The sequence below is a fragment of the Desmodus rotundus genome, chromosome X, assembly GCF_022682495.2.
Source record: "Desmodus rotundus isolate HL8 chromosome X, HLdesRot8A.1, whole genome shotgun sequence".
Lineage (NCBI taxonomy): Eukaryota > Metazoa > Chordata > Mammalia > Chiroptera > Phyllostomidae > Desmodus > Desmodus rotundus.
The window spans coordinates 82,455,661-82,475,397 of NC_071400.1; the positions used below are offsets into that span (position 1 = coordinate 82,455,661).

At 39.8% G+C, this 19,737-nt stretch overlaps 1 pseudogene; it reads right to left on the bottom strand.

Moving 5' to 3' along the window:
• Window positions 1-2,964: 2,964 nt before the first annotated feature.
• On the bottom strand, window positions 2,965-3,565 carry LOC112302028 (large ribosomal subunit protein uL22-like; annotated as a pseudogene).
• Between the last annotated feature and the right edge of the window lie 16,172 nt (window positions 3,566-19,737).

Sequence of the window (19,737 nt, forward strand, 5' to 3'; positions counted from 1 at the left end):
AAAAATAAAATATTTTATTCATTTATTTTCAGAGAGAGGGTTAGGAGAGGGAGAAAGAGAGGGAGTGAAATATTGATTGGTTGCCTCTTGCACGCCCCCAACTGGGGACCTGGCCCACAACCTACTGACTGGAAATTGAACTGGCAGCCTTTCGCCTTGCAGGATGACATTCAACCCATTGAGCCACACCAGTCAGGACCTCACTATTAGAATTATTACATTTACAAATACAAAGAAACTTTGGGACTTAGAAATGCAATGAAATAGGAGACATGCATGGGTTTCAATATATGGATTAGATATTAGACTATATGGTGGTTAAAAAAAGCATTTATTCTGAAACCTAGGGCAGATAAGTCCTTTTTCTTTAGTTTAATGCCTGTTAAACTTCAAAAATTTACTACTTGGAGAGATGAATAATTGGCTTGGTGATAGCTTTCTTCCAAAGGGAAATAAAAACATGACTTTACCAACATCACTTAGTGTATGAAGTGCTATTAGTCACATGCTGTATGTTTGTGACCAAGAGTTCAGGTGAATACATTTGAGATTTATTTTGTAATTTTCAACATGCCAATATATAACAGCTTTTTTTTTTTTTGCCTCTCCATTGCCATCAAGTTGGAATAAACTCTTGAGGCAAACTTGTGGCCAGGGGTTGAAATTTACATGTGACTGATGGTCGAAGTGCTGATCAGCTGCACCCTCCCCCTTCTTGTATATCACCTCCTGGATTGGGACCTGCCTTGTGTAAACTATTGAGATACTCTCTATTCTCTCTGCCCCTCACATACCCTTGAAAGTGAAGAAAAGTAGCTCATTAAATTGGATGTTTAAAAAAGCAAAAAACCCAACTCTTAATGGATCAATATGTTTTGTAAAATATCTTTCTAATTCTTGGGTCTCCAAGCATACAATTTTAATATATTATTTCCTAACCAATTAGTAAATCAATTTGTCCAACCAGTGTTTAGCACCCAGTTCAAGTTTTCTTGCAGGGACTTGAGAAGGGATACAAAAATCCCAGCAGTGGAAGTGCTCTCCTTCCCTACTGAGGCAATTCCTTTAAGTTGAACTTCCATTTCCACAAAGAGAAAAAGGCTTTCTGGTTGCAGTTAAACCAAAATGTGCTAGGCTTGTCTTCACTTTTTTTCATGTTGATATTTTGCTAATGACACTAGTGAAAATGCTTAAAACTAATTTTTCCCCGTTTGAAACGTGTATGCAGCATGAGTAGTTACCTATATTCATTTGGATTTCTCCAAAAGTTGTCCCTGAGACGATGATTTGGGTGCCCATAGTTTATTGGGTGGTGACTCCTGGAAGCATGGTGAGGGAGTTCAGAAAAGAAAGAAAAGAAAAGGTGCATTAAAGAGTGAGTTATTGCTATGGAAACTGGAGTTCAGCCCTACTGGGGACCACCTGAGAGACCACAGGAATACATTCAGAATTGTCCCACCAATGGTTTAGAAAGCTGAGGTATTTACCCCTTGTGCCCTGCCCTCTTGATTGAAAGTGGCTCATGGGGGCATCGACTTCCAGGCACTTCCACAGTGCTCTGCACCGGCTAGACTTATTTCGGCAGCCACAGATAGACCTCAGGCAGAGAGAAGGCATGTGCTATAGAACTGACCACCCAGGCTGCAGGTGACTCTGGGGTTAGCATGAGGAAGCAAAATTGCCAAGAGCATCTGTTGCAGGCAGTGGGAAGCATGTTTCCTCTAGTTTCAGCTGAAGTGTCAATGAAACAAAGTTTTTCATATGCCATAAATTTCATAAATTTCAAATGTAAAAAATTTTTATTTTAGGCAAGAAGTTTATAGAAGGGCCCTGGCTGGTATGGCTCAGTGGACTGAGTGCCGGCCTGTGAACTGAAAGGTCGCAGGTGCAATTCCAAGTCAGGGCACATGCCTGGGTTGCAGGCCAGGTCCCTAGTTGGGGTGTGTGAGAATCTGATGTTTCTCTCCCTCTCTTTCTCCCTCCCTTCTTCTCTCTAAAAAATAAATAAATAAACTCTTTTAAAAAAAAGAAGTTTATAGAAGGAAATATTTGCAGGGTCCTAGTGTATTTCCATAAGGGTTTTATTATTTTCTAAACTAAACTCCTTTGTCTGTGTTGGTATGGGCAATATAAGGCAGAAATCCAGAATTTTCTTCTCACAGCCAAAAGCCAGAATAAGAAAAATTCATTGTATCTGCAAAAACAAAGGTTTAGTCAGGTCTGTTTTTTGGTGTTTTTTGTTGTTGTTGTTGTTGTTTGTTTTCTAAACTTGGCTTCCCGCCCTTAACTATTTCTAACTGTAGGGGTTTTGTTGCTAACTCTCACCACAAGATGTCACCATGTTACCAGACTATTATCTAAGTGCTTTTCCTGCAACCTTTTCAAACTACCTCCTTTGCTGATATTTCGCTAACTTACTTGAAACACATCCACTGAAATTGTCAAAATTTTTATGGTAGAGAAAGTTACAAATTTCACTCAAATAAATATCAAGTCACAAATGATCTGATCCTTTTCCACAGAATTCAGAAACTTAGAGGGACTTTGAAATAATCACTCCTCCACCCCCTACACATTGGGTATACACAATTATCATGGTTAAATGAAATGTTTTACTTTTTAATTATTTGCTTTATTCTATGCTTTTAAGATTTACAAAGCTGTCTTTTAACTCAGCACTTCTCAAATATTATGAAATAAAACTACAAATCGTGTGTTTCTGGAAAATCCCTTTTGAATTTCAATTTAGCTAACAAAAGGGGGGCTCTTCTGAAGTCTGGATGAGGAGTGTATCACATGTATACTACAAAGAGCAACATGGAATTATTAAACCTTCAGGCACAGGCTGGACTCCTTCATAACTGTGCAATGACTTCATTAAGGGTGGCCACTCTTAGGCTTATAGTCTCTCTCCATGGAGTTTTCATGAACAATCCATTTTTTTTCTGCTTTTACTTTTATTAGTATTTATTTTTTGCTGAATTTACTCCCGAGCCATAAGCTTTTGTTTCTTCAGTTTCTTCTGGGATATCTTTTTCTTCTGTGCAACCTCCTCCTCTGGTTTAGGAACAATCTGCTCTTTCTCAGTGAGGATCATCTCGATGTGGCAGGGAGAGTGTGTGTGGGTTCACCCACCCACGGGCTCTGTAAATTCGGCGCCGCATCTTGGGAGCCTTGTTCACCTGGATGTGCTCAATGACCAGATAATCCACATCTAAACCCTTAAGTTCAGCATTACTCTCTGCGTTTTTAAGCATGTGCAGCAAAAACTCAGCGCTCTTTTTGGGCCACCAACCCTGTGTCCAGCCCCACTGTTTGGCCTGGGCGCACCTACCAACTCCACCATTGTACTGGCGGAATGGGACACACTGCTTCTTTAAAGTGACATCTTTCAGATACTTGGTGGCTTTTTGAATATGCATACCCTTGATAGCCTGGGCAGTTTCTCGAGTGTTCTTAAAGTGAACACGAAGATTTGAACCTCTTGATTTGCATGATTTTGTGGGGTTCTCTGGGTCAAGTGAATAGCGAACCATCTTCAGAGGTCACCTCTGGTCACTTTCAGGAAGAGCGCAGAATCCATTTTTGATAGCTGCTTTATAACTATATTTCCCAAACCTATAGACATAAGTGAGTTTAATTTGGAGTATAAAAGCCCCCTTATGGAAACAGACTAGGGCATTGCCAATAATTGATTCATTCACCTCCCTGTTCAGAACAAATACTCTCTCTTTGAAATTCATGTAATTTGGGACACTTTGATTTGCTGCTTTTTATTTCTAAGCACAGGAAAAAACTTTTGGTATAAGACACAGTGAAATGTGCCTTGATAGTTCTTATGAGCTACTATGATACACAAGAATGGTCTGTGGGCTTTAAGTCAGACCTAATCGCCATGCTTCTCTCTGCCATTACCTAGCTGTGAACACTTGCCTATTTTTCTCTTTATTTTTGTTGTTGACACTATTTCAAATGTCCCCATTTCCCCTACTTTGCCTGCCTCCACCCAGCACACATCCATTCCCTCTGGCCAACACCACACTCTGGTGTCTATGGGTTATGCATATATGTTTTTTGGCTAATCCCTTCACCTTCTTTGTTAAATATATTGGGGTGACATTGGTTAATAAGATTATTTTTTTTACCTCTCTTCATGTCTCATATTCTTCATCTGATAAGTGTGTGTATGTGTAGCAATAATAGCACTCTTCCACAATAGTTTTAAAATGAGAAATTGTGTAGTCTCTTATTGTTGCTGTAACCAATTACCACAGATTTAGTGGCTTAAAAGAACACAGATTTATCCTCTTACAGTTTAGCAGCCAGAAGTCCAAAATTAGTTTCACTAGACTAAAGCCAATGGGTTGAAAGGCCTGATTCCTCCTGGAAAGTCTAGGGGAAAATTGGTTCCTTGACTCTTTCACCTTCCAGAGGCTACCAGAATTCATTGCCTTCTCTGTTTTTTAAAAAATTCTTCCTACATCTTCAAAGCCAAGAACATAGCATCTTCAACTCTTTGTCTGAATCTTCACATTGCCTTTTCTTTTATAAGGACTCTTGATTTCATTGGATTTACCCAGATAATCCAAGATAATCTCCCCATTTTAAAACCCTTAATTTAATCAAATCTACAAAGTCCCTTTTGCCATATAAATAACATTCACGGGTTTGAGGGATTAGGACCTGAGGGAGCTGTTACTCAACAAACCACAGAAATATTATATGTGAAGGCCCCATCACTGATTAGGTACTCAACAAATAGAATTATTTTTATTATGATAGGACATGAAATGTTAATTTAGCAGCATGGTGCTCTGTCAGTGAATGACTTGGTGATAAAATGACATTTTTTCACATTCTGGAGTTAGTGAAAGGACATAGGTATTTATTTTTAATTTCTCTCAGGGAAGAGGTCAATTATAAAAAAATAAAGCTATTTATTTAGCATGTAGAGTAAGTTGTACGTTTCTTCTATTGAATTGAATCATTGTCTCTTTGCTATTAGAATAAAAGACAGCATATTTTTACATATCAGCATATAACTTACTGATCAGCAGAAATATTGTATCTTTATATGGCTTTTTAAAAAATTTATTTATTTATTTATTTATTTATTTATTTATTTATTTTTAGACAGAGGGAAGGGAAGAAGAAAGAGAGGGAGAGAAACATCCATGTGTGGTTGCCTCTTGCACGCCCCCAACTGGGGACCTGGTGTGCAACCCAGGCATGTGCCCTGACTGGGAATTGAACCAGCGAACCTTTGGTTCACAGGCCAGTGCTCAATCCACAGAGCCGCACCAGCCAGGGCTTTATGTGGCCTTTTTGAAGGAACTTTCCCTTGTTCTTCAAATTGAGCTGAAAACTGTGCAGGATATTGGGTAACCTGATTTCATAAGGAAAAGTAGTTTGTGAATCTATGGAGGAAACTCGGGTAAAAGTATAAAGTTTTAATTTCATTATTTTCATCATATTTCTCATATCTTGTTGACATTTTCTGTGTTATCTAATCTTGAACATACTTGAAACTATTATTTTAAGAAAATAAAGGACAACATTTTGTCAGCACTCCAACTTTTGTGGAATAATTATATTGAAGAGACTATCACTTGAATGATTCAGTTTTGTACTCAATTTAAATTATACATTTCACCAATATGCAATTAATTGAAGTAGAGACACCTGCAAGCTAATGTCATCAAATCAAGTGTGTAAGTAGAATGTACACTTAAGTGAAGTGGCCTATCTTCCTGCATTTACATATTGTATAGTTACAATGGCAGCAGAATTAAATACTGCTCAGTTAAGACCAGGCCATTTAATGGATTGAGCTTTGGGGAGACATAGGCAACAGAATTTAGTTCAGGTGGGTGAGCATGGTACACTCTATGCAATCTGGTGTCTCTTAAATGTCCATTGCCATTTGCCACTCACACATTTTTCATTAACTGTGTTTAATAATAACTAGTTGCTCAAACTCCTTACATTAATAATTTTTAATACAGAATTCAGATAAAGTGGGATCCAGTGAAGGCCCATGAATCCCTTGAAATTGTGCAAGAAATTGTGTGTGTCTGTGCATGCACTCTTTTTGTGGTGTGGTTGAACCTACCGATGGATAGCCAATATTCATTCTTCTCTTGTTCTTGTAACCACAAGCATTGATTTTATTTTGTCTGGAAGGTGCTTGGCCAATTAGTTCAAGTGTCTATTTCCCCACTTCTCTTCCAGCTAGGGTTGTCCACTAAAAATCAAGTGTCATTTGGGAAGATCCAAGATGGTGGCAGAGTAGGTAGAAGGTACACTCATCTCCTCCCAGGACCAAACTGGAATTACAACTAAATTATAGAACAAGCAGCCTGAATAACATTTACAACTGAAAATCTGGAGGGATGTCTCAGCTATAAAGGTTCCCCTTGAAGAATGAGAGATCTCAACCCCATTCCAGGCTCCCCAACCCAGAGCACCAGAGCTGGGAAGAGCAGCCCACATAACATTTGGCTGTGAAAATCATCAGGGATTCTGTATGCCAGAGAGAGATGGGCATCTGCTAGAAACTCAGGTGCCCTTTTAAAGGGCCAATGAACAAAATCTCATTAGCACCCACTCACCATGGGATTTTGCAGAGAGAGAGTGGCTCAGAGAGGACTAGAGTTGTGTGAGGAGAGACTGGGATGCGTGGCATTGGGGAAAGAGCTGAAGGGACCAACTCCAGGGTCCCTGTGCTGAGTCCTTCTCCTGTATTGCCCACAGATACCATCTTTCTTGGGTCAAGCCCTCCTCCCACACTCCCAAACTGCATCAGCCTGGAGGAATACAGTAGCCCCACTTTCCCAAATCTCTGTTGCCCTGCCCTGTTGAGCTCATGCCCTGCACAGGAGTCTGCTGCCCAAGCCAGTGGTGTAAACTTTCATGAAAAGATCTTGGGTACAAACTCAGGGAGAGTCAGATTCTGCATTATGTGGCTTTGGGGAGAGATTTGAAGGGACAACCACCAGGGTCTCTGTGCTGAGTCCCTTTCCCACAGAGCTCACAAATGCCATCTTTCCTGGGTCAAGCACTCCCCTGCATATGGCATCAGTCTGGGGGAATGCAATAGCCTAACCCTCCTGACTCCCTGACCTGCCAAGCTCATGTCCTGTGGAGAAGTCAGCTGCCTAGGTTCAGGGTGGAGAGGTCTAGGTGGACTTAGAGGTATCAGAGACTAAGTTGTGTGGCTCTGGGGTGGGGCCATTCCCCCACTTCCTGTGAGCCTGACTGGTGCTGTCCCTCTACAAGATGTCCACTAGCCCCACCTTCCTGACTCCTGCTGGCCCTGCCCTGATGAACTAGGGCTCTCTAGGAGGTCTGGCCAGAATCGGGGACAGATTGAGTTGTGTGGCTGCAGGATAGGGGCCACTTTTCCCTCACAAGCCCAATTGGTGCTGAGTCCTCCTTTCACATAGCCAAATTTTGGCTTTTTTTAGGTCTGAAAAACTCTGCTGGCCTCACCCTGATTACTCCCTGAGACTGTGCCCAACCATAAAGTGCATAGGCACCCAATAGATGATGGCTGTCCTTGGTGTACTCTGGGACTTTTTCTGAGTGGCCTCAGACCCACCACTAGCACTGAGTTTGAACCTGTATTAATCTGGTGAACACCACTCACCCCTACCTGGTGACTCACTGAGAAGCTACCTCATGTACCTTGAGTACTGCCAGAGACTCCTTCAGTGACTGAGCTTGACAGGTGGCTGGCAGGTGGAATAAGGTGAACGCAGATCTCTGGGAGCCTTGGGCCTTTTACTGACTTGCCCCAGGCTTGGTGCTGGTGAAAGCCAACCTTGGTGTATAAACTGCCCCCTCCCACACACACCTAGGCCCAGCTGACATAGCTACAAACTGTGGATTGTTTTGTATCTCTAAACAGGTAGCTCAGGGCCAGCTACAGGCAGCATTTGACATTGAGCTGAACCATAGTCCCTCCCAAAGATTCCAGAAACAATAGACCCAGTGGCAAGCTTCAGGCCACATCAGAGCAGGATCCAATAAGCTCCACAAGTAGCATATCCAAAAGGAGATCTCTGCAGGTAGCCAGCCTGAGGGTCAACTCCACTCATGGAGGGAATGACAGCAATAAAGAGTCAACTAAAACTGGAGGGCTCATATAACCTACACAACAGACTTTCCTGGAGCACCATGCTCGGGTTATAAAGAAGACTAAGCCACTGGACCCCACAGGACACTTACTACCTGAGGCCACCATATGAAAACTGGGAGACATAGCAGATCTACCTAATACACAGAAACAATTACAGAGAGCAGCCAAATGGGGACACAAAGAAACATGACTCAAATGAAATAACAGGCAAAATCCCCAGAAAAAGAACTGAATAAAATAGAGGCAGACAATTTATCTGAAACAGACTTCAAAACAATTGTTATAAGGATGCTCAAGGAACTCAGGGGAAGAATGTATGAATTCAGTGAGAACTTAAACAAAGAGATAGTAAACATAAAAGAGGCTATAAAGACCATAAAAAAGAACCAGTCAAAAATGAAGCCTACAATTTTTGAAATGAGGAACACTACAAGGCATTAACGGTAGGGTAGATAAAGCAGAAGGTCAAAACAGTGATTTGGAAGGCACAGTAGCAGAAAATACCCAATCGGGGCATCAAAAGGCAAAAGAATTTAAAACAATTAAGATACTCTAAGGGACCTCTGGGACAACATGAACCATAACATCCATAACATCATAGGGGTACCAGAAGGAGAAGAGAGAGGGCAAACAGTCAAGAACCTATTTGAAGAGATAATGACTAAAAACTTCCTTATCTTGGTGAAGGAAAAAGATACACAAGTCCAGGAAGCACAGAGAGTCCCAAATAAGATGAACCCAAAGAGGCCCATACCAAGGCACATCATAATTAAAATGCCAAAGGTTAGAGACAAAGAGAGAATCTTAAAAGTTGTAAGGGAAAGACAGTTAGTTACCTACAGGAGAGCTCCCTTAAGACTGTCACCTGATTACTCATCAGAAACATTTCAGGCCAGAGGGGATTGGCATGCAATATTCAAAGTAATGGAAAGCAAAGACCTACAACCAAGGCTACTCTATCCAGCAAGGCTATTATTTAAAATTGATGGAGAAATAAAGAGCTTCCCAGATAAGAAAAAGTGAAAGGATTTTGTTACCACCAACCAGTATTATAAGAAATGCTAAAGGGACTTCTTTAAGAAGAAGGAAGGAAAAACAATGAGGAACACAGTCAGGAATAAAACGGCAATGAATATATACCTATCAATAATCACTTTAAATATAAATGGATTAAATGCCCCAAGCAAAAGACACAGGGTAGCTGAATGGATAAGAAAACAAGACCCATATATATGCTGTCTACAAGAGACCCACCTCAGAACAAAAGGCACACACAGATTGAAACTAAAGGTATGGAAAAAGTTATTTCATGCAAATGGAAACAAAAAAATTGAGGTAGCAATACTTAAATGAGACAAAATGGACCTTAAAACAAAAGCTATAATAAGGGACAAAAGAGGACATTACCTAATGATAACAGGATCAATTCAACAAGAGGATATAATTCTTGTAAACATTTGTGTACCCTACATAGGAGCCCATAAATATATAAAGAAAATATTTTTTAAAATATTTTATTTATTTTTAGAGAGAGGGGAAGGGAGGAAGAGAGAGAGAGAAACATCCATGCAAGAGAGTGAGAGAGAAACATCAATCATTTGCCTCTTGTGTGCACCCCAACCAGGGACTGAACCTGCAACCCAGGCATGTGCCCTGATCCAGAATCAAACTGATGACCTTTTCCTTTGCTGCAGGATACTCAACCACTAAGCCACACCTGTCAGGGCTATAAAGCAAATCTTTATGGACATAAAAGGAGAGATAAACAGTAATACAGTCATAGTAGGGGATTTTTAACACCCCATTGACATCAACAGATAGATCTTCCAGGAAGAAAATCAACAAGGAAGCAGCTGCCTTAAATGACACACTAGAGCAGATGGATTTAATTGATATTTTCAGAGCTTTACACCCTAAAGTAGCAGAACATACATTCTTTTCAAGTGCACATGGACCATTTTCTAGAATAGACCACATGTTAGGACACAAGTCTTGATAAATTTATTAAGACTAAATTCATTTCACATATCTTTTCTGACCACAACAAAATGAAACTAGAAATCAATCTCCAGAAAAAAATTAAAAATATACACACACATGGAGGGTAAATGTTCTGGAGAATATTGGGTCTTTGAAAGATTTGTGGTGGAAAGGGAGAGAAGAAACTTGGGGCTACTGGAGGCCAGAAACAGAATTTGGGGTAAAACAATGAGAATTTCAATGGGGCTTTAATTGTGAAGAGTGAAGAGTTTAATTGTTTAGAGTGAAGACTGTGATGTAAATGAATATTCTTCTCCATTCATCATACAAATTTCAATAAAACTATGTTATTTCCTCGTGTAGGAGAGGCCAAACTATTGCTAGCACACCAAATCTGGACTGCTGCCTTTTTTTTCATGCATACAATTTTATTGGAGCACAGCCATGCTCATTCATTTACATACTGTCTGTGGCTGCTTTTAGGTTACAATGACAGAGTTGATTAGTTGCAACAGGAATCATATAGCCTGAAAAGTTGAAAGTGTTTGACGTCTGGCGCTTTACAGAAAAAAACAAGCTGCCAACTCCTGCACCACTAATCTGGGGCTGTTTGCAGGGAGAGGGGAGCTACAGGGAGGTGCTAAGTATGGGTCAGCATGGAAGAGAGGTAAGAATCTTGAAGGCTAGATCCACTAGGTTTCAAATACAATAAAGGACATTGGTAGATTCTTTAGGCTTGGCAGCGAAGTATTTGAAGGTGTGCTGAATGATGTTTCCATGTAATGAGCAAACAGTTATTGAGCTTCTTTTTCTTTCTTTTTGCTACTATACTTGGCTGTATGCAATCATTTAGATTGACATAGTGCTTAACTCCTAAGCTAGATGATATTGATGTGAAGGGACATAAAGAATCATATGGCCAACAGAATAGGAATGCTAAACATCAGCCAGTACTGGAATACCTTTGCAGACCATCCAAATCTCTTTTTTCTGACTTCATGTTAACTAAGAAGTTACAAAATATCAATTTATTGAACTCACTCATGGATTAAAAAGCAAACACAAATACACACTCTTTGACCAATAGTAGCTCCCTCTATGAAATAAAAACATTGACTTTCCGATTCAAATTGGTTTCATGTGACCTTGGAGGTGTAAGCCTGTTACTTTGGGCCTAATCACTCTTAAATAAGCTAAGAAGTAAATATTGAAATTGAAGAAGGGCCCCATAGGTTAGCAGAAAGACTATTGCCTTGGGGTCAAATGGGACAGAGTTTAAATCTTCCAAGTTTACTAGTATTGTGACTTGAAGAAAGTGATTTTCATCTCTCTGAGCCTCCCAATATAGTTTGCTCTATTAAATGAAAAAGTATATTAAAGCCCTTAACTTAGTGCCAGAATATAATAGGTTCTTTGTAAACAAAGTTCCCTTCTTTATGTTCTATGTGTAGAGCTGAGAGACCAAACTTTGAACAATGGTGCTATGTGTTCTGCCAAAATCTACATGTTGAAACCTTTAACTCCAGCATGATGGTACTTTGAGAGGTAATTAGGTTTGGATGAAGTAATGAGGGTGGGGCTATCATGATGGGATTAGTGCCATTACAAGAACAGACACTGAAGAGCTTGTACTCTCTCTGTATGTCCTCAAAAAAGAGGTCACGTGAGCACATGATAAGATGGCTGCCACCTACAAGCCAAGAGAAGGGATCTCAGAATGAAGCCTACCTTGCCAATACCTTGATCTTGAACCTGCTTCTAAAATTGTGAGAAAAGTAAGTGTCTGTTGCTTAAGACACATAGTCTGTGGTATTTTATTACAGCAGTGTGAACTAAGAAAGTGACCCAATGAAGCCCAGTTTTGACAAGCTTTCCCAGTTCCCACTTATCTCCACTCCTGAGGATTTTATGGTATATATGGTAATTTAAGGAGCTATCTCAATAATTTTTACTTTTACATTGTCTGAATGAAAGAACATTTTGTAGCTATTCATTTCCTGGTCATTCTCTACTGACTCAGTATTTTCTTATTCTTTTGAGATATTTCAAGCCATTAGGGTATCCTTTAAATTTCAAAGAGCTGAGCTGAGCCTGTTATGTGTGGTTAGAAAGCCTCAAACTGTATTTTACTGAAAGTCCAACTAAAGATGAGAGTGGTGCTTGGGCTAAGGAGATAATAGATTCAAAGAGTTACTTGGGCCCTTTTTTTAGCAGACTTTATTTTTTAGATAAGTGCTAGGCCCACAGCAGTATTAAGCACAAGACAGTTAGCATATACCCTTTGCTCCCACATATGTACAATATCTTGCATCAGAGTGATACATTCATTACAATCAATGAGCCTACATTGACACATAATTGTCACCCAAAGTCCATAGTTTACATTAAGGTTGTTCTTGGTGTTGTGCATTCTAGGAATTTGGAAAAACATATAATGACATGTATCCACCATTACATCACACAGAGTAATTACACTGCCATAACATTCCTCTGTGTTCTGCCTCTTTATCCCTCTGGGCCCTGATTTTTGGGAAGTTTAGGAACTCGAATTCAGAATGAGAATGACAGAATGTCTGATACAAAGCTCAGTTCCCCTACTAACTATGTGCTGTTGTTTTGTCAATAAATACTATCCTGCCTAGCAGCCAGTTCAAAGAATTTCAGGTATACTTGTTTGAATATAAGTTTTTATATATACATATTTTAATTGTTTTTTAGAGAGAGAGAGAAAGAAGAGAGAACTTTGATTTGTTGTTTCACTTATTTATGCATTTATTAATTGACTCATGTATGTGCCCTGACCTGAGATCAAACCCGCAACCTTGGCACATTGAGATGATGTTCCAACAAACGGAGCTACCTGGCCAGGGTTTGAATATAAGCTGTTATTTCTTTTTTTCAACTTTCATTTTATTTTATTTTTTGATTTAATCCTTACTGTATTTTTCCATTACCATTTAGTCCCCTTATTGAATATAAGCTTGTAAAATCTCAGAGTGCCAGCTTTAAATATATTTTCTATTTTTGCTATTTAGTGATCACATTGAATGAAAAGCTTTGCTCAGCTTTTTTTGTTCCTTTCTCCCCTTTTTATTTAACTTGGGACTAAACATAACACCAATGCCTGGTTATGAAATAAGGTGACTGAGATAAGCCTAAATATTGCCACAAAAACTTGATTATTCATCATCAATGAGTTACGTGGAAACATATTTTTAATTCATAGCTAAATAATCCACATAAGTTATATAGAAGTTTGCATTTGCTCTTACATTTAAAAAAAGTTCTGTGAAGTACAGGAGGGTTGTATGTTAGAATGAGGTTTCCCCATTTCATGCCTACTGTGCACCAAAGTCAAATTTTAAATATTTATTTGCTTCTTTAATATAGTGTGCAAAATATGCTAACATATGGTGGAACAGAAGACTGAAAACACTGTCAGCCTTCAGCAGAGCTTTCCCTGAAAAGGCTAGGAAATTGATCATAACTTCATCCATTAATTATAAGCTGCACAAAGGACAGGGATTTTTCCCTGTACACCTGTTCACTGATTTAGCCCAGTGTCTGGAGCAGTACTTGCAGCAAATGGCTACTCAATAAGTATTTGTAAATGAAGAAATAGATAATGAAAGAAAGCACATGTATTTGTTTGTGAAGACTTTTTTCCCCAACATTAAATACTAGAAGAAAAATGTTAGGATTTTTTTCATATATATTTTTAAATACAAGGAAATAAATGCACACATTAATAGCTTTCATATGGCAGGAAGCTTCCTTTTGGCCATTTGTCATAGAGGCTCTTGCTTTAAAATAATCCAAAATGCTTACAACATTAAAATATGTTAATGCACTGAAAATATATTGAAGAAACTGAGTAGGGTGCCATGTTTAGAAGGGCTAGGTTTAATGCTTTGTTGCTGACATCTTGAAATTGTTAAAAATTTTTGAACTAAAGGTCCCATAGATTCATTTTGCATTGGGCCCTACAAATTATGTAGCTAGTTATAGAACTGAGTTTATATAGTATGAGTTATACATAATGCTAACTTGTTGTGAAGAACAGAGTTTGGCCTTGGCTGGTATGGCTCAGTGGATTGAGAACAGCCTGTGAACCAAAAGGTCACTGGTTCAATTCCCAATTAGGGCACATGCCTGGGTTGTGGGCCAGGTCCTTGGTTGGCTGCGTGCAAGAAGCAACTGGTCAACGTATCTCTCACACATCCGTGTTTCATTTCCTTTATTTCTCCCTCCCTTCTTGTCTCTCTAAAAACAAATAAATAAAAATCTTTAAAAAAAGAACAGAGTTTGGAGGAGCTAAAGAACTGTAAATGAAAGTGAAAATTTTCAGTTCTAAAATTTGTTAAGAAAGACTGCAGTACCCACATAAGATAGCTCTATATAATCAAGAAATGTGTAGAAATAGGCAAATTGTCCCATATGATAGGCAATAGGAAACAAAAAGCTGAGAACATTTTAGATATCATAATATGACCTGATGTCTTGCTTGGTGCCAATTTTGCTTTAATTTCCTAACTTTCTTTACTTAGGCTTATAATTTAAAATATAGAAAAAGCAATGGGGAAGTTTAAAGAGGTATCTCTAATTGTAGATCCCTCTAATGTCTCACAAAAAACTTTCATGAATATTCACACATAATAACTGAAAAAGAGCTTAGAATAAACATGAACAGATTGGTTATTGGCAAAATATGGAGGAATTTCTCACAATGTTATGGCTTATGGAACTAGATAAAAAAAGTAATTCCTTACCCATGCTTTGTTTTGTTAGACAGAGCAACCCAGAAACAAGATAAGAAGACATTTTATTGCTCTTCTGCTCCAGTCCAATGTCTGAGAGATTCAGGATCAGTACGACTTAGAAAACAAAGTGGGCATTCAGTTTTTCAGAGGGAAAAAAGTAACACATCACCAATGTTCTTAAGTCTGAGTTTTTAAATTATCAGTTGCCTAAAATGTACTTAAGGCAAGAACAAATAGTTATCAATTCAAAATTGGGCTTTGTAAGGAATGTGTAAAATTGCTGAATGAAGATACCAGCTGTGTTAGCAAAGATAACATTTGGTTATGAAAATGAAGGAGACTGATTTGATTTTTGCCTTAGATGCAAAAACCATTTCAGAGGGAGTGATAGCATAGCTAGATTCTACAGAACCAAGTGGAAATGCAAAAGTAGCTTGTTTTTTGTCATTGTTATCTTTGTCATCATCATGATTTCATTCACTCTAATATGGGACTGCATTTTAAGAAGTTTCCAGGCCCTGGCTAGTGTGGCTCAGTGGGTTGAACTCCAGCCTGGGAACCAAAATGTTGCCAGTTCAATTCCCACACAGGGCACATGCCTGGGTTGCGGGCCATGTCCCCAGTTGGAGGTGTGTGAGAGGCAACCGATCGGTGTTTCTCTCTCCCCCACCTCTCCTTTCCTTACTCTCTCTGTAAAAAATAAAGTCTTAAAACTTAGAGAGCAAGTCCTCTCACCCTTATCAAGGGCCCAGCATAAACATTTTTTAAAAAGAAGTTTTCAGAACTGGGCTTCATACAGGTCTTGTTACATACCCCTCATTTTCAGGTTGTTCTATAATGGGGGTAAGACTGCCAACCCCTGAGAATGAGGTGGGCAACACATGTTAACCAAGGAAGCCAATGACCTGTGGCACTGGGACCTCACTTGGAGTCTCAGTTTTCTCATCTATAAAATAAGATCAGCAGCAGTTGCCACACAGGATTTTTATAAGGATTATATAAATAAAATATGTATATAAGTATATATGCTTGTATGTAAACTTCTAGGTAGGAGAGTAGGTGCTCAATAAACACTAATTTCCTTTCCAACCTACATTTGCTGAAGTGCCATTTCTCACAGGGCTTTTCCCTGTGTAATATTACATTTCCTAGTTTTTCTGCTAAAATTAAAGCCAATATGTTTAATTTTAACATTTAGCAACTATACATATTCTGAAAGTTTCAATGAATGTAATTTCCCATTTGAAATACATACATTTTCCCATGAATTACTCTTTTGGCATTCTTATGTATAAAGGCAGTATTGTTCTGTGTTACCAGCATGGACTCAGAAGTCAGATTTCTTTGGTTCACAACCAACTCTGCCACTTATTAATTGTGTACAATGAGTTGTGTTGGAGTTGAGTGCCATTCTGGTACTAACTCCAACATGTTGGTTTTTCCCCCTACACCAAGCAATTCTCTGACACTAGTTGGGTATCCTACAATTCAACTCAATTCTGACACCATCTACCTGCAGATAGTATCAGATTCAACAGGTTAAAAGCTCAGTCTTACAATACTGCCTGTCCACTTTAGATATCAATCACAAGCCCAGGTTGCCTGTCACCTTTGCTTCTGACCTACCAGCTATGGATTTGAGGTTGCAACAGCCCCCATCTTGGATTTGTTTAACTTGCTACAGCAACTCACAGAACTAAATGAAACATTTTGCTTATTATATCATCAGTTTATTATAAAAAGATATAACTCAGAAACAGCCAGATGGAAGAGATGCATAGGGCATGGTGTAGGGAAGGGGCAAGGAGCTTCCATGTTCTCCAAGCATACTACTGTCCCCAAATCTTCATGTGTTAACCACTTAGGAAGCTCTCCAAACCCTGTCCTTTGGGTTTTTATGAAGGCTTCATTACATAGACACAACTGATTAAGTCATTGGCCATTGGCCATCTATTCAACTTCTAGTTCTTCTCCCCTCCCAGAGGTCAGGGATGGAACTGAAAGTTCTAACACTCCAACCACTGATTGGTTCTCTTGGGACCAAGCTCCCATCTGTAGGTACTTTCCAGAAGTCACCTCAGTAACAACTCAGGTGCAGTTGAACAGGGTTTGTTATGAATATCAACACACCTTCATCATTCTTATCACTTAGGAAAATCCAAGGGTTTTAGGAGCTCTGTGTCAAAAACTGGGACAAAGACAAAATATATATATTTTTTATTATAAATCACAATATCCAATGAGCAAGTCACTTAACTTTCTTGTGCCATCATCGCATAGGTTTAATTATAAGTGTATATGAGTTAACACACAAATATTCTTCAGAGCAGTTGATGGCAGAGATGAAGAGATGAAGCTCTCAATAAACATTACCTACTATTTTTATAGTAGTTACTCAATAAGAAAACCCAAGTATAAAAGTTTTACCTTCCTATGGATGGTCTGTGTTTCTCCTATATTAGTAAATTTGCTAGCTATTTAAATCATTTAGTGTCAGGATGGCACTGTCAACCTGGGTCATTTGAGGCTAGTTTAATAAACATATTTACAAATGAATACTCAGAGTATAGGAAAACCACAATGCATATGGAGTACCCCAGGGCTCGTAACTACCAAATGCTACTACCACCCCTAAGCCTTAAAGCATGAGGAGAGGAAACTGGTATTGGGACTTGGAGTGAGAGAAGGCAGTGTGAAGAGGGGAGTAGGGTTATAGAAGCTCTAGCCTTTGATGGAAGAAAGCAGCCAACATTAGGTGAATGGGCAGAGACAGGGCTGGGTGACCAAATTCTCTCACCTTGCTCCTCTCTCTCCTATCTCCTGCCAGTAAGCCCTAAGGCCCAACTGAACCTGAAACTAGAGGGAAAGGGAAGACCACTGATGCAGTTCATCTTGGGCAGTCTTCTGGGTCATAGCAGGCTGGAAAAGGGAGAAGGAGGAGCAGGTACTCTGCACAAATGGGTGATGCCCAGTGCAATGATCATGTTAATTCTGGAATCTGGCAGTTACAGTTATATCTGATTCTTCAGCAATAAGCATATTTACTTTTTGTGGAAAGAAAATCTTTCATATAAGGCTAATATCTCATGAAATGGGTGATATTTCTATGGCTTTGTATGTGTAGGACTTGTATTACCTTCAGGATTTCTCTTGGGCTCAATAAATCTCTTAAATGAAGACAGTAGGGTTCTTGGGGGAAAATGCTATTTTAAACCACAGCCAGATCAAAAAGGGAGTTCCATTTTTAATTTTTAAAGAATATTCCATATTGCTTTCCACAGTGGCTGCACCAGACTGCATTCCCACCAATAGTGTACTAGGGTTCCTTTTCTCTACATCCTTGTCAGTGATTATTGTTTGTTGATTTATTGATGACAGTCATTCTGGCAGGTGTGAGGTGATATCTCATTGTGGTTTTAATGTGCATTTCTCTGATGATTAGTGATGTTGAACATTTTTTCATATGTCTGTGGGCCCTCTGGATGTCCTCTTTGGAGAAGTGTTTGTTTAGGTCTTTGCCCATTCCACTTCTGCGAATATATCCCAAGGATCCCAAAACACCAATACAAAAAATATATATACACCTTTATGTTCATAGCAGCATTGGTTACAATAGTCAAGATTTGGAAACAGCCTAAGTACCCATCAGTAGATGAGTGGATAAAAAAGCTGTGGTACATTTACACAATGGAATATTATGCAGCAGTAAACAAAAGAAACTCTGACATTTTGCAACAGCACAGATGGAACTGGAGACTATTAGGTTAAGTGAATGAAGTCAGTCAGTGAGAGAAAAAAAAACCCCACATGATCTCATTTATATGTGGAATCTAATGAACACAATAAACAAATGAACGAAATAGTGACAGAAGCTTAGATACATAGAACAGACTGACAGCTGCCAGATAGGAGGGGTGGGTGGGATGAAAGAAGGTGAAGGGATTAGCCAAAGAACATTTATGCACAGTTCATGGACACGGACAACAATATGGGGATTGGCTTGGGAAAGGGAGAGGGGGGGCTGGGAGGAGGTGAGGAAAGGGAGAAAAAGCGAGTACTGTCATAGTATAAACAATAAACATAAAATTAAACAGACAAACAAACAATACAGCCAGTCATCTCATACATAGCTGTTCTTGGCCACAAGGGGGATAAGATTGGAGATGTTGGAGAACCAAGATGGCGGCGTAGGTAGACACACTGCGCCTCCTAGCACAACCAGAACTGACAGAAAATCAAACGGCAAGGAAGTCGGACACCAAGGAGATAAAAAATAAACATTCATCCAGACTGGTAGGAGGGGTGGAGATGGGCAGCCGGGGTGGAGAGGACTCGCGTTGCTGTGGTGGGATGGAGACTGGCGGAGTGTGGGACAAACGGGGCAGGCAGTCTGACCACTAGCAGACCCTGCGGCCCCACATTCGTGCACAGATAAACCGAGAGGGCCGGACTCAGAGTGGCGGAGAATGGGGCAGGCAGAGCGGCGGGTAGCAGACCCTGCAGCCCCACATTCATGCATAGATAAACCGGGAGGAATGGCGGGGAGCGAAGCAGACCGCATAACCCAGGGCTCCAGCACAGGGGAAATAAAGCCTCAAACCTCTGATTGAAAACATCCGTGGGGGTTGGGGCGGCAGCAGGAGAAACTCCCAGCCTCACAGGAGAGGTCGTTGGAAAGACCCACAGGGGCCTAGGACGTGCACAAGCCCACCCACTCGGGAACCAGCACCAGAGGGGCCCAATTTGATTGTGGGTAGCAGAGGGAGTGACTGAAATCCGGCAGAGTGGAGCAGGCGCCATTGCTCCCTCTCGGCCCCTCCCCCATGTACAGAGTCACAGCACAGCGACCAGCGTTAC